The sequence below is a fragment of the Phaenicophaeus curvirostris genome, chromosome 10, assembly GCF_032191515.1.
Source record: "Phaenicophaeus curvirostris isolate KB17595 chromosome 10, BPBGC_Pcur_1.0, whole genome shotgun sequence".
In the NCBI taxonomy this organism is placed as follows: Eukaryota; Metazoa; Chordata; class Aves; order Cuculiformes; family Cuculidae; genus Phaenicophaeus; species Phaenicophaeus curvirostris.
The window spans coordinates 13896749-13916587 of record NC_091401.1 but is presented as its reverse complement, the minus strand read 5'-3'; positions in this window follow the sequence as shown (position 1 = coordinate 13916587).

Below are 19839 nucleotides of genomic sequence, written 5' to 3'. Positions count from 1 at the left end.
TTTGTTTATAATTTCACTTTTTAAACTTTAATTCTTTGAAGTACATTGTACAAGTGCATGTGGCATGACTATTGCTAGAATTACTTAAAGGGGTTTTAATGAATTCTTTTCTAAGCCATTTCCTACAGGGAGCCTTTCAAATTCACTTTACTGACTCCAAACCATTTCAATTTCTTCTTGTATAATTTTACAAAAAATATGACAAATGTAACTTTTTTCCTGCAATGTTTTATGTCCCTAATGAGGAGCAAAAGGTCAAGAACTTTGGGATGGAAGGAGAAGCCAATTACTCTTGCTACAGTGCTTTGGAATACTGTTTGTAACTTGCACTCATTTTCTACCAGCAGGATTATAGAACAGTTAATTTCCTTAGAAAGTTTATGAGGCTTAAAGGATTGGTTTGTGTGTGTGTGTATGTGTATATGTATGATATTTGTGGTTCTGGCTTGAAAGAGGCTCCACAAGATTCCCTCAGTTTGTGTGCATACCATAATATATATATACACACACACACACGTAAAAGCTATTCAGGATATTTAGAACTTGAAAGTTAGATTATTTTTAAGGTCATTAGGTGCTTTAAGCTGGAGATAGATGTCTGACATATTTCCAAAAGCACTTACATGCCTGCCTCATTGGTAGACGTGATGTGCCTACCCTATGAGGTATTTGTGAAAATCCTAATTGCTTATCTGCTAGTTAGGCACCTTAATTAAAAATCTGGTTTTAAATGTCATTAAGGGCTATGAGGGAAGGCAGTCACTGGAAATAAGGAAAAGGTAAGAATAAAAAAAACAGGTCAGTGCCTTTAGGAAACTTATTCTGGTGTTTGGTTTTACATAATTGACTTGAACTGGCTGGATACTGAGTCAGAGTGGTTTAGGTTTGAAGGGACTTTTAAAGATTATCTTGTCCTGCCCCATTTTCATAGGCAGAGATATCTGTCACTGAATCAGGCTGCTTAAAGCCCTGTGGTATGAGGAAAAAAATGTGGATAAAAGCTTTATTTTCTCATATAATAATTGATTGAATTTTCCCCGTGTAAGGAGAAATGTGAAAAGGCAGGGGCCTGCTTATAAAATATTGTCTCTGACTTCTCTTTAAGTAAGTTTACCAGCTCTCACTGAGGCACTGGACAAGTATGTGCAATAGGAAGAGACCACTTAAGCTACTTCAGTTTGTGACAACCCCAGAACTGGAAACACTGAGCCATGTGGGACCAGGTGATCAATCTTTCTGGCCAAACAGCCTTGCTGCTAAATACCCTAATGGCTGTAAGACCTCGGACACTCCCCATGGTGCTTCATAGTACCAAGAAGAAAATGATGACAATGGACTTCTTCTCAGGCCAAGGATAGTGCTGCTGCCCTGTGGGACCCACAGGCACCATGCAGGCCAAGCCTCAGCTGATTGCTGCTTCTCACAATGGGGATTCGGGGTACTTAACATGCCGTATCATCCAGATGGAAATCATTCTTCAACGCCAGTGAATTGCACTCTTGGACTTCTGTAATATGCTCTATTGGATGCTTCAAACCTGTCTTTATAGCCTAGGAGACAGAGACTACCTGAGAGAGTTTCTAAGATCATTTAGGATCAAATGTTTTAAAGGGTTTGAGCCACATAGTGAGCGGCCCTGTAACAGAACCTGTAATCTTCAGCTGGGATCCCTCTTTATGGGCCATGGTGTATATAGGGAAGAGGAGAAAGAGATTTAAGACACTGGAAACTTTATTCTCCAGATGGCTAAGGACTGTGGAGATCTGTCTGAGATCTGCAGCCCTGTGTCCTGTACAGCCTGCAAAGAGATTTCCATCCACCTGTGGACTGAAAATGAAGGTAGTTACTCCCATTTGGCTTTAACTTCCTTTAAAAGTAAAATAAAAGCATGGTTAAAGAGCAGAGACAGGAATGCGCTCAGGTGCTAACTGCGAGACTGCAGATCTGTTCTTTTGGTGCAGTGTATATTGCATTTTCTATTGTGGCATGCTGTGGTACAGATTGCTGCATAAGGTGGAATGTGCTCCCAGCTAAGGGTAGTTTACTGTCATTGCTAGAGCACTCTAGAGAGGGGGAGGGCTGGGAGTCAAACCCCCAGATCTTCTCAAGACTTTTCTTTTCCTGGACTGAGTGCTCTTACCTACTGAATTGCAGTATAAAATCTGAAGTCCAAATCTTTCTGTGCTAGGACTGAAAATGCTTGATAAATTGAGAATGTACTATATGCTCTGTGAATACATGCAGAAGATCAAAGACATCTGGATTCTGGTTGGTTTCAGGATACTGAGGAATTCAGCAAGATTGTAAAAGACAACATACTGTGCCAGGGAATTAGATGAGGACTGGAAGAATGATTGATCTTTGAATGAAATCCCTCTGCAAATGGAAGCCCTATGAAACTGCTCATCAAAGTAATTTATTTCCAGTAGTTATTTAACAGTGATGCAAGACATTGTTTTTTGCTCTACTTTTTCATTAAGGGCATGCTAATTTTTGTGCACGTTCATAGACATCAGCTTTTCAGTTTCTTCATTTGAGAACCTCTCACATTAACGTGAAATGCCATGTGGCCAGTAAAATATATCATTCCATCAGACCGGAACAGAGCTACTTAATGCACTACTAATTCTTCTCTTCCATTGCTGAGTTCTCTTCTCTTGTCACATGTGTGGCCAAAGTCCATGACTTATCTGAAAATTAATATACTTCAATGTCAAAGCCATCTGAGTAGTTACACAGTCCCTCTGTCCGTTGTTGGTTTTTTTTCCCCTTTCACCTAGATGCTCTGTGCCTGACTAAAACAGTGCTAATAGTCCTAGAAACAGAAACTGATGCCCCAGCTTTTAATATACTTGTTGTTTTACAAGCTCCCAATTTGAATGTGATTGATACCTGTCTGTTTTAAAACTTGTGTTCCATATTTGGTTAATGTTTTTCTAACTTTACAAAACCAAAAATAATTTAAAGCATTTGAAAACAAGCATTTAGAGAAATCACTAGTTGAATGTAGCTATTTAAGCACCATACCAACCAATTCAGGCAAATAAGAGTGGTTTCTTTCTGAAATAACATAGTACTTTGGGTAGAAATTTTGTCTGCAGGGGAGACCATTACAGGAAATGCATGCTGGGGTAGAATTAAGCAAACTTCAAGGCATGATTCACTGGCAGAACAGAAAATTGAATCCTCTGAGATCTAAGATCTAGAGTTTATACACAAAGAAAGAAATAAGCACTCTCTGATTAAAGACTGTGCAGGTATCCTTCTGTGATTTGACTAAGCTTAGTCATCAATGAACTTAATTCCTATGATCCAAAACCTTTGCTGAATTACACTGGTGTAAATGATCAGAAATTCCAGGGCAGCTCTAGCTATATTTCAGTGTAATGGAGAGCATAAACCTCTGCAATGGCAGCACAATATGGCAGGTTTTTGACTGTCACTTGACTCCAAATGCTCTTTTACTTGACCTTTAACTAGCATAGTTCCTTCCTAACAGTATTTGCATTGCCCTTGCTGAGTTACAGTATTTTATTTTTGTATTTGCTTGTAGAAATACTACACTAAATAGACTGGGAGATAAATAGAGTAATAAATGGTAACTGATTACTTGAGTGGAGTTTAACTAGCGGAGTCTAAGTAAAGCAGTGGAGTGATAGGAATGTTTTTGGATGTGATTTTTTTGGCTTTTACTGCCAGCGTGACAGATCAAAATTTTCCTGTGAATGGGGGTGGGAAGAGAGATGGATGGATTTTAGTTCTTTGTTTGGTTTCAGTTTAATTGACTGGTTTAGGATGATGCATTGTTTATTAGGCACAGACCACCATCAAACAAAGAAATAAAAAGCTCCTGGCAATTGTTTCTGAACATTTTGGGTTTCTGATTTTTTGAGGGTTTTTTTAGTGTCTGAGAACATGAGTCTGGTTTTAGTTTCTGCAGTCCAAGGTTTGGAGTAGAGTTGCAGTAGCTCTTTTGTATATAGGATAAATTCCAGCTTTCCTTTGAAAAACGTGCCTAACCAGAGCCTGCGTAAGAATGCTGTGAAGTGAAGGCAGTGCTGTTCCCCTTTCAACCACAACTACAGTCTCCAGACTAGATATTGTCCATAGCAATGATTGTGCACCTTAGACCTAAGCAAGTAAGTCTTAATTTGCCTTCACTCTCTCTCTCTGTCCATTGGCAGAGAATTCCCTTATATCAACACTGCATATGGTCTGTCCTCACCTTTCCACGTAAGGTAACAAGGAATTTTGGCTTTCCTGGTATGGAAATACGTATTTTTAGAAATGCCTATTTGTATCTGTAAATAATACATGCACACCCAGAAATATTGTGTTTTCAAGAGGTCTTACAAATACAGTATTAAAATGATAACCATAGCACATTATGTTTGCACCACTTCTTGCTGTATGGTTTATACAGTCTGTGTCAGGAAGGTACACCTAGTAACGACACCTAGTCTGGGGAAGATCTGTCATGCAACGGCTTACTCTGTGATAAGAAATGCCAAATACTTTTATTCTCTTTAACAGCTGTGACAGAACATACTGAACTGCCTGGCAAATTGACTTATAAAATATGAAGGAGTTCAGTGTATTACTATCTTTCACAGACTGCACTTGGCATTATAGTTTGGATGTCTCAGTCTAGAGTCAGAGACAGTAAAAATAGCAGACAATGCAGTACAACAGTTTCTAAATCTGTTGTGTGACATAATGAAAATGGGAAATGATGCACTATAAACCTGAATTATTCTCAGTGCAGTCTTTGGAATGAGGTTCCTCAGCAGGATGATCCAGAGTTCTCCTGCTGTCATAATTTGGACTAGCCACAGGCTTGCAGTTTATGAGGGTTCTCTGGGTACTGATGCCGACTGATGGGTTCCCAGGGCTTCTGGTACATGTTGTCCAAGGATTGGGTTAAATGATGAAAGCCCTTGTTCTTTTCCAAAATCCAGCCCTGTTTCATGACAAGAAAAAACTGCTTCTGAAAATGGTGATTCGTATCTGCTGCCACATCTAAATATAATGTGTCTTGCCAGAGTCCAAACAAAGAATCAAACCTTTTTTCTTCCAACCCCCTACCCTCTGCACCTTGCAGATAAGAATCTAACTCATTTTTCAGTCAAGTGAAAGCAGAGAATCCAGAAAATAGGTACATTGCATTGGCCAGCTCTTATGCCCTTTGGAGACTTTGTATGTTGGGATTTAAATTTCTGAATAACCATCTGCCCTCACCCTCTGTTCTCCTAGCCTTTTGCCAGCTCTTTTCTGGTGGAGAAACAGCAATACAGCTCAAATACTGTCTCATTCCAGTGTGTAAGTTAGCCACACATATACTGCCTCCTATAATTCTATATTTATTGTTTGCATTTGCATCTTATAGATAATAAACATGTGAGGCTTACTAATCAGGTAAGTCCCCAAATGACTTCTCTTTATGTTCCTTCTATTAAATAGCTCTCCTCAATTTCTTAAATTAAGTGTCTCATGTTTGGGCAGTAGATCAAACTGGCCATGCTGCTGTAATTGACATCTTAAAAGAACAGGGTTTTTTATGAGAGCTCATATAGCTACCAGCAAACTGAATATGCTTTGGGTACATGTTTTATCAGTATTTTCACTTGTCTTTCCTAGAAATGTTATTCCTATTTTGTTTTCTCTTTTGTGGTTTTGGATTCTAAATATCTTGTCAGCTCCTAGTCTGAAAATTGCAGCTTTAGCATGTTGGAGAGGGAGTAGAACTAGCTGAGTAGAAAAGAAGGTCACGGAAATGAAGAAAACCAATTCAAGTGGACACACTGGGTGGCAAAACCTCAACAGGTGCAGGATGTGTGTTACCCTACGAAACAGCTTTATGTCACAAGCTGTGCAACATAATGCATTTCTTTATGCTTTGACAACTAGTGCCTTCAGTCTCATGCTTAATAAAGGACCTAGATCTATATGCTACTCCCTGTTGTGTCTTGTTACTTAATTATACAGTATCTGTTTGATATTTGATCATATTTTTGTGCAGGAATAGTTTTAAAATAATTACTCAACATGAGCATTGAATTATTTTAGGGTGGTTTACAGTGACAGTTTCCTGTCTGACATTGCTGCAGAGGGAGAGGCACAGTGAATTGTCAGTTCATAGAAAAAGTGGTAGTGGGAGAGGTTGTGTGGGTGGAAGTGTGTTTCCCAAGTGCAAATTTGAGCTTTTCCCTTTAAAAAATGAAACAAAACTGCTAGGCAAAATCAGTTACAGGCTCAGGATCATTTCCTGTCCTATTGTTATAAGACACAAAAAATGCTACCCAACAAAGCCCCAACATCTGAGAAACGAGAGGTCTGATGTATCTGTTCTTGATGCTGTTGTAGCTGTCACAAGGTCCAAAGAAGGTGGGGACTGTGGTATCTCCTGTGGCAGAAGTGGATGCTCTCTGCAGATGGAAGAACTGATTGAATGCTCCAGGCCCTAATGCTTCCATTGTCAAGACAGAGATGCCCAGGGCCATGCCATTGCCTCTGGTGCGGCTCTAGAACCTTCATCTCCTCTGGTCTCCATTTGCTGACATTGAAGCCCTGTTTTAAACACTGCGACTAGATTTTAGCGCATCTGCTTTTCTTTCAGGCTTCTATTTTTTTTAAAGGCAGGTGAGGGTGCAAAGGGAGTGACAGTGCATACCCCAAGGGCTGTGAGAATTATTTCAAACTCAGTGCTTATTTCTCCTGGAAAAGCCTTTGGACACCTGCAAATAGGAGTAAAACAGCAACTAGAAAAAAGATATCTCTTTCTCCAAAAGCACTCCTGACTAATTTGGATGTTTTAATTTAAATTTTTTGTCCTCATCAAAATGACAAACACCAAAAATGTTATTTCTTCCAATTTTTGAGGGCTATTTTTTTTTTTTGCTTTTGCATTAGCAGCCTAGGCTTTCCCAAGAAATACATTTCTTGGAATTTTGTAAGTTTAAGTTTTCAAGCATAATTTGCTTTACTGCAGCATTCAGTAATGAAAATATTGATCTTATTAACTGTGGTAATTAGAGCTGAACAAAATATCTCTAGCACAGCTAGTGAATATGCAATGGAATAACAATTCTGAAATTACTTTGCCAGTCTTTACAGGAGATGTGTATTGTCAGGGAGAAGTTTGCTGTTAGAAACACTGTGAGAAGAGAGCATGGTAAATATTTACACACTCTAAATTTTCAATTCATATTTTGGTATTAAAAGTTTCTGTTATAGAATCAAATAATTTATTTTTGTTTTTCAACTAATCTGCTTAATAGGAGAAACAGAATTAAAAAGATTTTGCTGTGTGAGTTCAAATCAGAGTAATCCCCAGTTACCACAGCCTGTGAGTAATGTATTTACAAACTATCTAGAGAAGGGTGTAAGACTTGAATAGTTTGGAGTGACAAAGTGGTGATATTTGTGAAAAAATTACTTACTCTTTTCTGGCAATGACTCTGTGTAGAGCATATGATGTTAAATGTTGAGCGTGCACTGGCTTTACAAGAGATATGCTTTAATATATATTAAAGCAGTGGCTTTAATACACAGGGAAAGATGATTCTATAAAATACTTGGTGGAAAGGCTGAAGAAGATGCAATTTACTAATAGCGTGAGATCCCACTGAGCTTTGAATTAGTAGTAAGTCATGTTTGATTTCAGTACCAGTTGGGCATTACACTTGTGTAGGTGGCAGAAATGTCAATAAAGAGAGATGCTGGGCCCACTGCTCTTAGATGTGTCCAGCAATGTTAATATTAAAACTTCACTCTGAGCTAGGATTCTGGCACATAATCCTACAACAGAACTAACAGTACCCGGAGGAGACTGAGGGGAGACCTCATTCGGATCTGAAGCTTCCTCACAAGGGCAGGAGAAGGAGCAGGCACTGATCTCTTCTCTCTAGTGACCAATGATAGGACCTGAGGGAATGGCAGGAAGATGTGCCAAGGGAGGGTTAGACTAGATATTAGGAAAAGGTTCTTCATTCAGAGGGTGGAGAAGCACTGGAACAGCTCCGCAGGGAAGATGTCATGGTGCCAACCCTGAGAATATTCAGACAGATGGTGTGAATGTTGGGGTTGTCCTGTGCAGGATCAGGAGTTAGATTTGAGGATGCTTGTGAGTCCCTTCCAACTCAGGACATTCTATGATCACTAATATGTTGCAGCCAGTTTAAGTAGCATACACAGTATAGAATCACAGAATAACCAGGTTGGAAGAGACCCACCAGATCATCGAGTCTGACCATTCCTATCAAACACTAAACCATGCCCCTTAGCACCTCGTCCACCCGTGCCTTAAACACCTCCAGGGAAGGTGAATCAACCACCTCCCTGGGTAGCCTGTTCCAGTGCCCAAGGACCCATTCTGTGAAAAATTTTTTCCTAATGTCCAGACTAAATCTCCCCTGGCGGAACTTGAGGCCATTCCCCCTTGTCCTGTCCCCTGTCACTTGGGAGAAGAGGCCAGCTCCCTCCTCTCTACAACCTCCTTTCAGGTAGTTGTAGAGAGCAATGATGTCTCCCCTCAGCCTCCTCTTCTCCAGGCTAAACAACCTCAGCTCTCTCAGCCATTCCTCATAAGGCCTGTTCTCCAGCCCCTTCACCAGCTTCATTGCTCTTCTCTGGACATGATTAAATCGTTACTGTATCGATTACTTATATTTAGTTCTGATGCTTATAGTTATAATGCTTATAAAGTGTTTTTCAAATGCAAAATGTTAAATTTAAAAAAAAATACATTGGGGGTTTTGGTTGACACTAGGAACCCCTGAAGGTTTTTTGGTTGGTTTTTTTTTTTGTTTTGCATGCTTAGAAAAGAGTTGGGTTTACACCCTCTTCTAACATGTAGGGCCAGACTGCAAGATGTACCAAACTGGTGATGCTGTGTTGCCCAAAAGTAGACAGAGTTAAATCCAAAGTCTGCCATATGCTCTTTAAAATGAGACATTTTGCTAAGTTTTTCTTGGAGAGGCAGTGTCTGTCTTCTGTGATTTTGTTTCAGAATAAGGAATTACTTAATTTTTTCCTTTTTTTTTTTAATTGTAAATGCTTACTGCCTTGGCCTATATCATGTGGTAGATTTATGTTCCAGTATCTCAGTTCTTCATGTACTTTCTAACCCTGCTTCCGCAACTTAGAAATGGAGTTCATTCATAATGGTTTCACATTTAAGCACCAGTCCCAAAGTCTCTGTTATACGGGAATGTTGATGCATATGACTCACATGCATAAAATCAAGCTTGTAGGATCAGAGCATTAGTCACTTGTGGAAATGTATATTTTATTTTCTCCTGGAATTAACAAAACAGAGAAAGAAATATTCCTAGTAAAAGAAAGAGAAAGAGAGAGGGTGGTGATCGGGGAACAGGGACAAGACCATGCCTCTCAAATGTTTGATCAAACTGACAATTTTTCTTGCAAAATGAGGGACGCAGACTTCAGAATTCTTTTATTTTCATTTTTTACGATTATTCTAAAGAGAGAAACACACCCTCCCCGCAATGTAAGGTAAGATGGTTGATTAAGATAGATCAAAATCTTGTGTTCCCTGGCTAGTTTTCTCTCCTTCTGCCATGTTTAGAGCTAATGACAACAACAAAAGCCGCTATGACACTCAGCTCTACTGTGCTTCTGCTTTTGGCATTGAAACAATAACAATTACACTCTCCCCTCTGACCTCTGGGTGCTCCAAATTCTGTTTTCTTGGCATTTTATTTTCATGAATGTTTTCATTATTACAATACTCACAGGAGTACTGCTGCTGTGTATGCTTACTACATGTGTGAGCGTCTGATCTACACCTGAAAATTGGTCTTAGTACCATGCCATGTGTGTCAGTATTTAGCTGCTCTGTAGCTTCCCCATATTTCTTCCCTGTTCTCAAGCAATGGTCAATGTGGCCTTGTATAAAGCAGAGTTAATAGCTGCAGTGTTCTTCTGCCTGTTCCTTAGAGGAATTTCTTGTCTGCCATGGGTAAACTGGTCTGTGTAGCCCTACTTTGAAAGGTAGATGACTTTCCTGTGTTGAGGGCTCCAGAACTGAATGCTGGACTCCAGCTGGGGTCTCACCAGAGCAGAGTGGAGGGACGAATCCCTTCCCCTGACCTGCTGGCAATGCTTCTTTTGATGCAACCCAGGATACGATTGGCCTTCTGGGCCATATCATATTTAGGAAGGTATATATTTGACTACTTCAAATAAAAACTTAAAGAATGATGCTTATGAGAGACAGCAAGGAACTTAATTTCTTGATTTCATTGCTCAAAGTGGTGCTTTCACCTTTTTCCTCCCACCACTCAAAAGGCTTTTGAATTTCCCAGATTAGCACAGAAATTAAAAGTGGCTATCTGATCACTTTTCATGAAATAACCCTGTCAGGTTTGAAATGATATTGATTTAAGTTTTTAGAGGGAGGGGGAACATTGCAATCCATCTGATGTGGCAGCCTCAATAGACTTGCTGGGATATGATTGTAATTATCATTGCCACTAAACACTAATTAGTACTGTTAATTAGTTAAGCACTAGAATAAGCTTGTCTTGTTCTGCTGTTATAATGTTTATTTATTTATTTAGAGGAAAGAGGGAAGGTAAATTAATCTTAGCAAAAATTAATTTGGTCCCTCTCACAGGAAGAGTGGCTCTTGATCCTATTACTGTTTGTCTCTCTCTATGTTATAAAACCCTACAACTTGCCTTGTAGAACAGCTGAAGAAGAGCAGCTGCTCATCTATGTATATCTAGATTGTATATTATAAAAAATTAGACTGGGTATACAAAAAAAATCTTTACCAAAGGAATGGTGAAGCATTGGAAGAAGCTGCTCAGGGAAGTTGTAGAGTCCCGATTCCTAGAAGTGTTTAAAAAATATGTAGATGTGGGGACATAGTTTAGTAAGCATGGTGGTGCTAGAGGGCTTGGATGATCCTAGAGGTCTTTTCCAACCTTATTTATTCTATGATTCTATCTATCCTTTATCTTTTACAGTAGTTCTGCTCTACAACATAATAGTGGGACTGTCCCTATTCAAGCCAATGGAGAGTTTGCCTTTGACATCAGTGGCAGCAGAAGCAGGGCCCATATGTCAGAAGCATACTTGCATGTCTCAGAAACAGAAGTGGTGACAGGTCTGGAGTATGATTACATTTTCTGATTACTCTGCGGTGATTATGATAAGAATTTTTTCTGTGTGTCATGTCAAGAAGTGTTCTCAGTGAAGCAGTTCTCTTGGCTTTTGAAGGAAGAGTTTGTAGAAATATTTAGTTTCCCCTTATGGAGATTTGTGCTTTGAAACAGTAGTTGTCAAGAGAAGCTAATAACTCGTGGTGCCCTGAACTAGGGAAAACTGAGGTGAGTAACTTTGTTCTGTAGATGTGAGAAAGAAATTGCAGCTGGTTCTATTGCTTTCAGTCTTACAGTTTGGGGTACACAATTTTGAAAAGCTCATGCAAAATTCAGAGATTCTTGGATTGGCAGGGAAATGATTGAAATAATTTCAGAATGGTATGAGAATGGAAACATGAAAACCTTCTGAGGAAACATGTACGCTAGTCCAAAGCCAGGGTTACGTGGGAGGGGGTGTTTTACTGGGATACATGTACAGTCCCTGTTTGAAACAGTTATTCAAAACAGGCAGGTGAAGATCTATAATGCCTCTACAAAATAAAGTCTTGTCACTTTAGTTCTGAGCATCCTTTCTCACTTACCTGTCTTTTTCTTCTGAAAACAGTGTGTCTTTGCTGGGTAAAGGTTTTAGGCTATTTCCTTACTAAAGCAGGATAATCTCTTGTCTTTTGTAGGTCCTTCTTCACAAATAAGGACATCCTGTAGGTGTCTGGAGCCACTGCCATGCAAATACTAATGACCAAAAGTGGAAAAATCCAATGATCATGTCTGAGATACTGTCACAGGTAAATGGCTGTAGAAGAAGAAATATGTAATAATGAGGGGAAAATTACGTGTCATTATGTAATAAAGTGTCAAATATCATTGGGTATATAATTTCCAGAGTTTCTCTTTTAAAACATTATTTAAGTTCCCTTTCCAATTTTAATTAGTTAAATTTGTTATTTGAACTTTCTTTTTTCTCACTTGTACTATAAACACTTTTTATCCACTCAAGGTTTTCTCCATTTTTCCAGGTCACTTGATCCTGAAAAATGCACAGAATCTATCTTCATGCTCTGTTTTTAATTAAATTTTCCTTTTTTTTTTTTTTAGTTTGTACGTGGTTTACTGAGTTTCCAGATATGCGGGCCCAGATTTTGAGTATATCAACTTTTTCTTTTACTTTACAAAGTAGAAGTTCTCTGTCTTTTCAGCCATATTGTAATTAGATGTATAACAAGCATCTAACAATATTTAGTAAGGGATTTGATAAGCTATTATAGGAAAAATGAGTAATTGATTATCAGAACAGGTATAGGATGAATCATGAGCTCTATCTAGAGAACTCTATACAAAATAATCCATGATCATCATGTTTTACAGTGGACAGGAGAGCACCCATGAGATATATTCATATTTCATATACCCATAGCTCTCTTCCAGAATGCAGGTGGGATCTGATTCAAACACTGCAGAGCTGGAAACTTGAGTAACAACCTCTGCTTCTTGTTCTTAACTCAGCTGAAAGATTTTCTGAGTAACAGCTCCCTTTACTGAAGAAGAAATCTGCTGAGCACCATAGCTCACCGTTTTTACTGGACTGAGACAACATGTTTTCTTTGACTTTTGCAGTAGTCATAAAAGCACATGTGACAGGAGTCACGAATTAAGACAGTAATTAGAAACTAAATCTAAAATATTCATTAGCAGGTTTCTCCTTTTAGATAAGTTTGACATGCGTGTGACAGATTTCAGTTGTGTCGCTCTGGATGTCATTGGTGTCAGTGTTCCAGCTGTGGTGTAAGAGGCAAAATGCAATGGAATGCGTAAGTACCATTTGGGCTATAACTCTGAGGGAAACTGATGAGATGAAGGTAGAGCGTTAGCTGCATATGCCAGTGGTCTTGCTTTGATTGCTTTTTGTCATCATTATCCTAAAATTACATGAAAAACAACATTTTTGAGGTGAATAGTGTTAATGTATTTTGCAGGGTGATTGATTTAGCAGAATATACTGCAATACAATCTGACTCACAACAGCAGAAACTGAAACCAGAGAAGGACATTTCATTTCCAGCAGACAAAAACAGTGATTTCCAAGACTTCCTGAGTTCCTGCACCTTGATTTTGTAACATTTTGTTGATTTGACTGTGGGTTATGGTTTGCAATAGCAAAATAGATCAGTCTTGTACTGGCAAAATCATTAAGTGATAACTTTGTTTCCCACTGAAGACTTTGCAAAACGTCCTCTTGATGCTAATGGGAGCATTAGTGAAACATATATCTCTAATTTGAAGCATTTAAATTATGAACAAAGACCTGACAGAGTATTCTTTCAAGTAAAGACCTTCTAACAATGAATACTCATTTCCGTTTCTCCCCCATTGTCATCAGCTCTTTTGGTGGGAGGGGATTACATACTGTCTCCAGTACCCAAGGCCAGCCACAAACATCTTTCTCCTGGCCCTGCAGACCACAGATTTGTGCTTTTGGGCTCTATGGCACCTCACTGTTTACAGCTGGTTAATTTTCTGAGAAAAGAATAGAGGGTTTTCAGAGACTGAAGGCTTTTGCAAATGCTGGCTGATTGAGTCAGAAATCTGGCGAGCTGCTTGGGCTTGCTGATGTACCTGTTGCCTGTTTTTAATCCTGTGATATGCAGTCAATGAACTCAGAGGAGAGCTATAGACCCCACAAATAAAGATAATACTTCTGCCCTCATTTTTATATCAGTGTGTAAAATATCCTCACCTTTCTTTGTCCTCTCATGTTTCTCCATATTTTTATTTCTTTCCTGCAATCCAGTTTCTTTATGCATCTTTTCATGCATCCTGCTTGTAGAAACTCATCAGGCTTATGAGATAGGAAAATGGTAATGCCTTCTAGGAGTATTGTAATTTCTTCTGCTGTAATGGATAGCTGAATGCAAAACAATGAGAAACATAAAGATATTGAAACCAGCTTTGTGTACTGATCAAGTAAATCATGAAATTGGGAGCTTCTAAGGAGCATAAAGGACTCCTTCAAAAATTGAGGCATTACTTCCTAATATAAGTTGGTTCAAAAGAACCAAACAAAAAATCCCCAGTAAATCAAAACTCAGCCTTTACTGGGGGTGCCCTTGGAAGACCTTATGCTCATTTTTTAGTTAATTTCTTTTTTGTCTTAAAATTCAGCTGTTCTGCTTTTTTGACACATTTAGAAGCATCCTGTTCTGAGAAGGTTGGCAGCAGGGGGAGGGAAGGGGAGGGGAGGGAAGGGGAGGGGAGGGTGGGGAGGGGAAGGGAGGAATTCCTTACTCCTATGGCTTGAGAGATAAAACCATGTCTCCTTCCTTGGAGAATGCTTACAGGGCACCCTAATTGGACAGGGAAGGAAGGGATTGAAGATGGCTTCGTTCTTTGTGGTCCAAGTGACTAGCTTTGAAAAAAAAGCAGAAAAGTGAGTGTATTTTGACACCAAAAGAAGGCTCTTTTGTGGATGGAGTCTGTTTTCCTTACTGCTTTTAAGTGCCTAATATGGAAAAGAGGTTAGAAACATTCTGGTACTGAGCATTCGATACCTGATGTCTTACTGCTTAGCATGCAATTCCTGTGGGTGACTCCTGAGATGTGGGGCTTCCAGCCTGCTGCAGGGCTCTGCCCCTTTTGTCCTCTTCCTTCCTCCAAACCTCTTTGAAAATTCTCAATATAGTTCCTGTCTAAAGATCAGAATACTTTTGTTGTCTTTTTATTTGGATAGTAAGAACAAAATCCCTGGCTGAAGGAGTTAATAGTATTGCCTAGATGTAAATGAAAATCAGAACAAAAAAATCACCAGCACCAAAATCAAGTAAATATGTATATTTCTTGAATATTCTGCCAGTGCATTGAATTAATCTGCTAAAAAGCTTTGCATTATGGATGGCAAGCTGAATGAGATGCGAGACCACACAGAAGCTTCAGATGACGAGAATATTGTTTGGGTTTTTTATGGATTGTCACTTTGCTCTGAGAGAAAGGTCTCTGTTTCTTTTTGTCTGTGATAACTAACCTTAGGACTCTGCAGAGAACCATATGATGATGAGTTATGGCACCTGAGAGCTAAGTGTTTCTGCCCTCTTGATCTCTCTTATGAGGAACTAGACTTCAGTTCTTAAGGAAGAAGAAAAGAATGAGAAAGGCCAATCTCTCAGGAATACTGTCAGGGTATTAGAGCAAACAATGCTTCTATCCTTTCACCAATGACACAAACTGGTTCATCCACATCAAAAAGGATGTGAAAGAGAAAAACAGAGCTTTTAGTTTGTATATCTTTATTGAATAAACCCTGTATTCTAGGCCTTGCAGCTATTTGAGTGATTCAAACATAATTAGAGAGGCCTTATGAAATTCACTTTACATTTTCCTTTTGGTAAGCAAACTGGCTATGGTTTGAGACTGCCTGGGACTGTACTTTAAATTGTGTATTTAAGTATAAAAGAAGAAAGAGGAGCATGAAAGCAAGTTGATTTGTGTATTCTGTATGCCTCTACAGAGATGAGGAAGATGATGTGTGATTCTCATTTTAAATTGATTCTGACTTTTCTTCCAAGTTCCAGGTGACTCTGAAAGAGACTTCCACAGAACTCATTCTTCTAAACACTCTGTCTGGCATTTAGTTGAGATGGGAGTTTGGTCTGGCCTGGAATATTCTGCTGTCCATCCCCCATCCTACCCCCGACTTGTTTTGGTCTACATAGACTGCCTTGGTTAAAGCTCTGGTTTCCATTCTTGCTGTTCCTGGCATTGCTGGGGCTGACAGCCATGCAGAGGGAGAGAGCTGTCTTTTCTTAGATTCTTTGCTCTGGAATGCCTGTTAACAATATACCTTTATTTAAAAGCAAAAGTTAGGTAGCTGTAGCCGATTTAAGATCACATCTCCACAGAAAAGGCAGTGTTAGGGGGAAAAAAATAGATAGTGTTACTCCTCTGATCTGTCTTTCTGAAAGAAGAGTCTGCTTGGTCTGAAAACTGTTTGGAGTAAATATTTCTATTACTGAGACATAATCAACATTGTAAATTGAAATAGCAGAAATAGAGAGGGTACTAGTTGTTTGCCTCAGGGAGTTAATAGATGGGTTAGTAGGATGGGCACCGACTAGCTGTAAGGTTGATCTAGAATACTGACATCTCTAAAACCAAGCACCATCTTTGCCGTTTGAATTCAGAATATATAAAAATAGAGGAAATAAGAGAAGTTTTGAGATTGTCCTGAGATAACACCAGCTATCTCATCTCTTGCAAATATTTCCCGACTATTTCAACTATTCCGATGAAAGAAACACTGCAAATTCCCTGGAAATTTATTCCTGCATTTAACTTCTTATACTGTCAAAGTTTTTATCATTTCTTGCAGCAACTCAAGCGCATTTTTCCTTATCCTGTCTACCACAGATAAGCAGTATGCTCTTTACAATAACTTATGTTTTGAAGAGTTCTTTTCTGTGCTGAAACAACCTCAATTCTTTCCTCATAGGTCATGCTTTTAAAACCTCAAATAATTTTTGTTTGTCTCTCTGGGACCATCTTTACCTCATCCATCTCGTGAAGCAGTTTCTGAAATTTGATCCACTGCTTCCAGCTGAGTAATTATTTATGTCCCATTTTACAGGTTTTCTTCTTCTATCTTAAATGCAAATGTCCAGTTATATGTGACAGTAACTGTTTTTTGACAGAATGATTTGCCTTTACGTTGGTCTTGTCCTGGTCTTCAGTAGTTAGACACCTTATTTTCTCCTTAAATGTGAACTGTCATTAATTATTGCTCCACATATCTGGTAAGTGAATGCTTTTGGAAATATACTTCTAATATTCAGGTTTTGCTGGTGGTGACTTCTGTAGCGTGATGTAGAATGAAAAAAACCCCACCATGTTTCTCCTTTTTTATTTTCATCTACCTGTATTCTGTAATTATATGGGCAATGCAGCTATTCCCTGGAAACCTTTTCTATACCATTCTGTACTTTTCTGTACTTCTTGCAAACCTTCTCACATCCACAGAAAACTCTCCTGTTCTTGTCAGGATCTCAACACATTTGAAGAGTTCTCTTCGATTATTTTCATTTTTCTTTTGGTTTATATTCGTCGTCATAGAATATGACACATACTGGAATCCTGGTGTTAGCTGTGAGGACAGTCACCATACTTTGAATTGTTTTTTTGTTATATTGGTTTATATATATTTAATCCTCTTCTGTCTCTTTTCCAGCATTCTCCCTTTAAATGATTAGGTGATCATTATGAGCCTTCTAAATTTTTAATTAGATCTTAGAGACTAGATAACTGTGTATTTCAATTATTAAAACCCCAAATTTGTTACTTGACTTCTAGAACAACAAGTGTAAAGGAGGTGTTACCCAAGGAATAATATGTACACTAAAATACAAGGCCAAGTACTTTCAATTTTTAATAATCCTTCTAGTCTGGATTGGGCCTTATCAGTCCGTAGCTGGAGAGAACTCAAGTTGAACAGATTTGCCCGTGTCTGTGGTTGAGGATCGGGTTACTTCTTTGACCCTAAGCCTTGCTTTGAAATCTCAAGGTACAAATACACAAGGGGACATGGCTGTGACTGAGGTAGGGATGGGCGTGATTCCCTGCTATGCAGCATCCTTGTAAATATTCCATCTGTAATATTGTAGTGCAATTTCTTACGCGCTTGCTAGAAGCTGCTTTAGATATACAAGAAGGAAGAGTGGATAGCAAAGAGCTGTAGAGAACCCTTAGATCTATATGGCTGTAATATCCTGAATGCAGAAGCTGGTCAAAGGACCACAATTTCTTTTAGTACTGAGTAGACATTTCTGATGAAGGTAAGAAAAAGAATTTCTGATAAAGTAGTCTGGTTATTTTCTTTATGTAAGAGCATTCAGTGATTTAACACAGAGTTATTCTGTACTATCTACTGATAGTACAGAATCTGTACTATCTGTACTGTATCTACTGAAATTTTTGATCTAAAATAAAAAATGTGCGTGGTAGGTTTGATTTCCCACTTCCAGAGCAAACATTCTGTTTCCCAAATATCTCCACTTCTACAAAACACAACGGTTATTTTACTTCTGTGCTTGTACTTACTGTCTTCAGGTAGCTTCTGATAAACTTTACATTTTCTTTACATTTCTCCTGTGATACATAGCTTCAACAGAATCTTTACTGTCTTATATGTCTTCTGTTCTTTACAGCTGAGATACATAAAGAGATTTCTTGAAGCTTCTGTTTGGGACGAGAATTAGAGGCCACTTCTAGATGTGCTGGCACAAAGAGAGGAGGACCTGTCAGGCTGCCCCCCACTTCTTTTTCCTGCTTGGAGTGGATGACAGTTGAGGCAAGTGCTCTTGTCAAATGCTGCACTAAGTTCTTTTACATATCAGCATGCAAACTTCCCCTAATTTTAGGAATCATGTTACATATTGTGAGCTGGATAGTGGGTAGGTTTTTTTAAGATGTGTATTGCTCTTGTCTTCTAATTTCATTAGAGAGCTCTATGACTAAAATTTCCATTGGTCCTTTTGTTCAGACACATGAATTTACCAGTCATTCGGATATAGCTTACTCGTATTGCAAATTTTGACTTATTAAAGTTCATGTTGCCACAGAAACACTTTTGCTTTAAAAATTATGTATATTTCCTTTGGGACAACTGACTTTTCTGTATTTTTCATCATGTCTCTTATTTAATTTTTAAATTAAATTCATTGGTGGGTACAGTAGTCTACTGTACACAATTATTGCACCAATATAAAATGTAAACATCACAAAGTCATTTCAAAAATCTTGGCAGTTATTGGTACCATAGCAAGAAAATCAACTGTTAAGTTTGGGGTTTTTTTTCACCTTAAACTGGGTCTTTTACCTGACATTTAAAATATTGGCTTTAATATTTCTTTCTGCCTCATCCATGAGACTGTGTGTATTAAAAATCAGTTCAAAATATTAGAATGTTGCTCACAAATCCAACTTGTACCCTAAGATGAAGCCTCATACATTGGTTAACAGCCAAATTAATGGACTATTCATATGCAGTTTCATGGAGCTATGTCTTAGAGCCTAATTAAAGGAAAAATCAGGACAACCAGAGCTGTCTTTTGTGAGTTAAAAGTCCTCTTTTATGTGCTGTGGAGGTGTCAGCAGTATTATAAGGAATAATTAGACATTTTACAACATCCTGGTACCAGGAAGCAAGTGGTATTGTGTTTAGTTTAAGGATTATTAACTGTCTTTAGCACATTTGGGTAAGATTTTTAAGGATTCCTTCAGTGCTTACCTGCTGTTTCAGAAGGAAGTACTTTATTGTCTCGTAAGAAGAAATCCGGCTTTTTGAAGAATTAATTGCTTGTCTGTAATGGCAACATTCCACTTCTGAAAGCCACTAAAAAGAACAAACAAACTTTTCTAACCATAGTGGATTCTGTTTATTCATGTCCACTTACAAATTTCAACCACACAACAGAAATTGAAACTCACCCATTGTCTGTAGATGGCATTTCATATTAGTTTACTCTATTAAAAATGTTCAAGAATTTATATTACTCATCTGCCCTCCACCATCTTACATACAGATAACTCTTTGCTCTCCTTAACAAATGTTAAATCAGAAAGACTGGTCTAATGCTCATGGTTTTTCCCAATAAAATTAGATTATCCAATTCATGCATAGAAGATGCTACATTTCATTTAAGATCTCACAGTTTACAAGCCAGACACG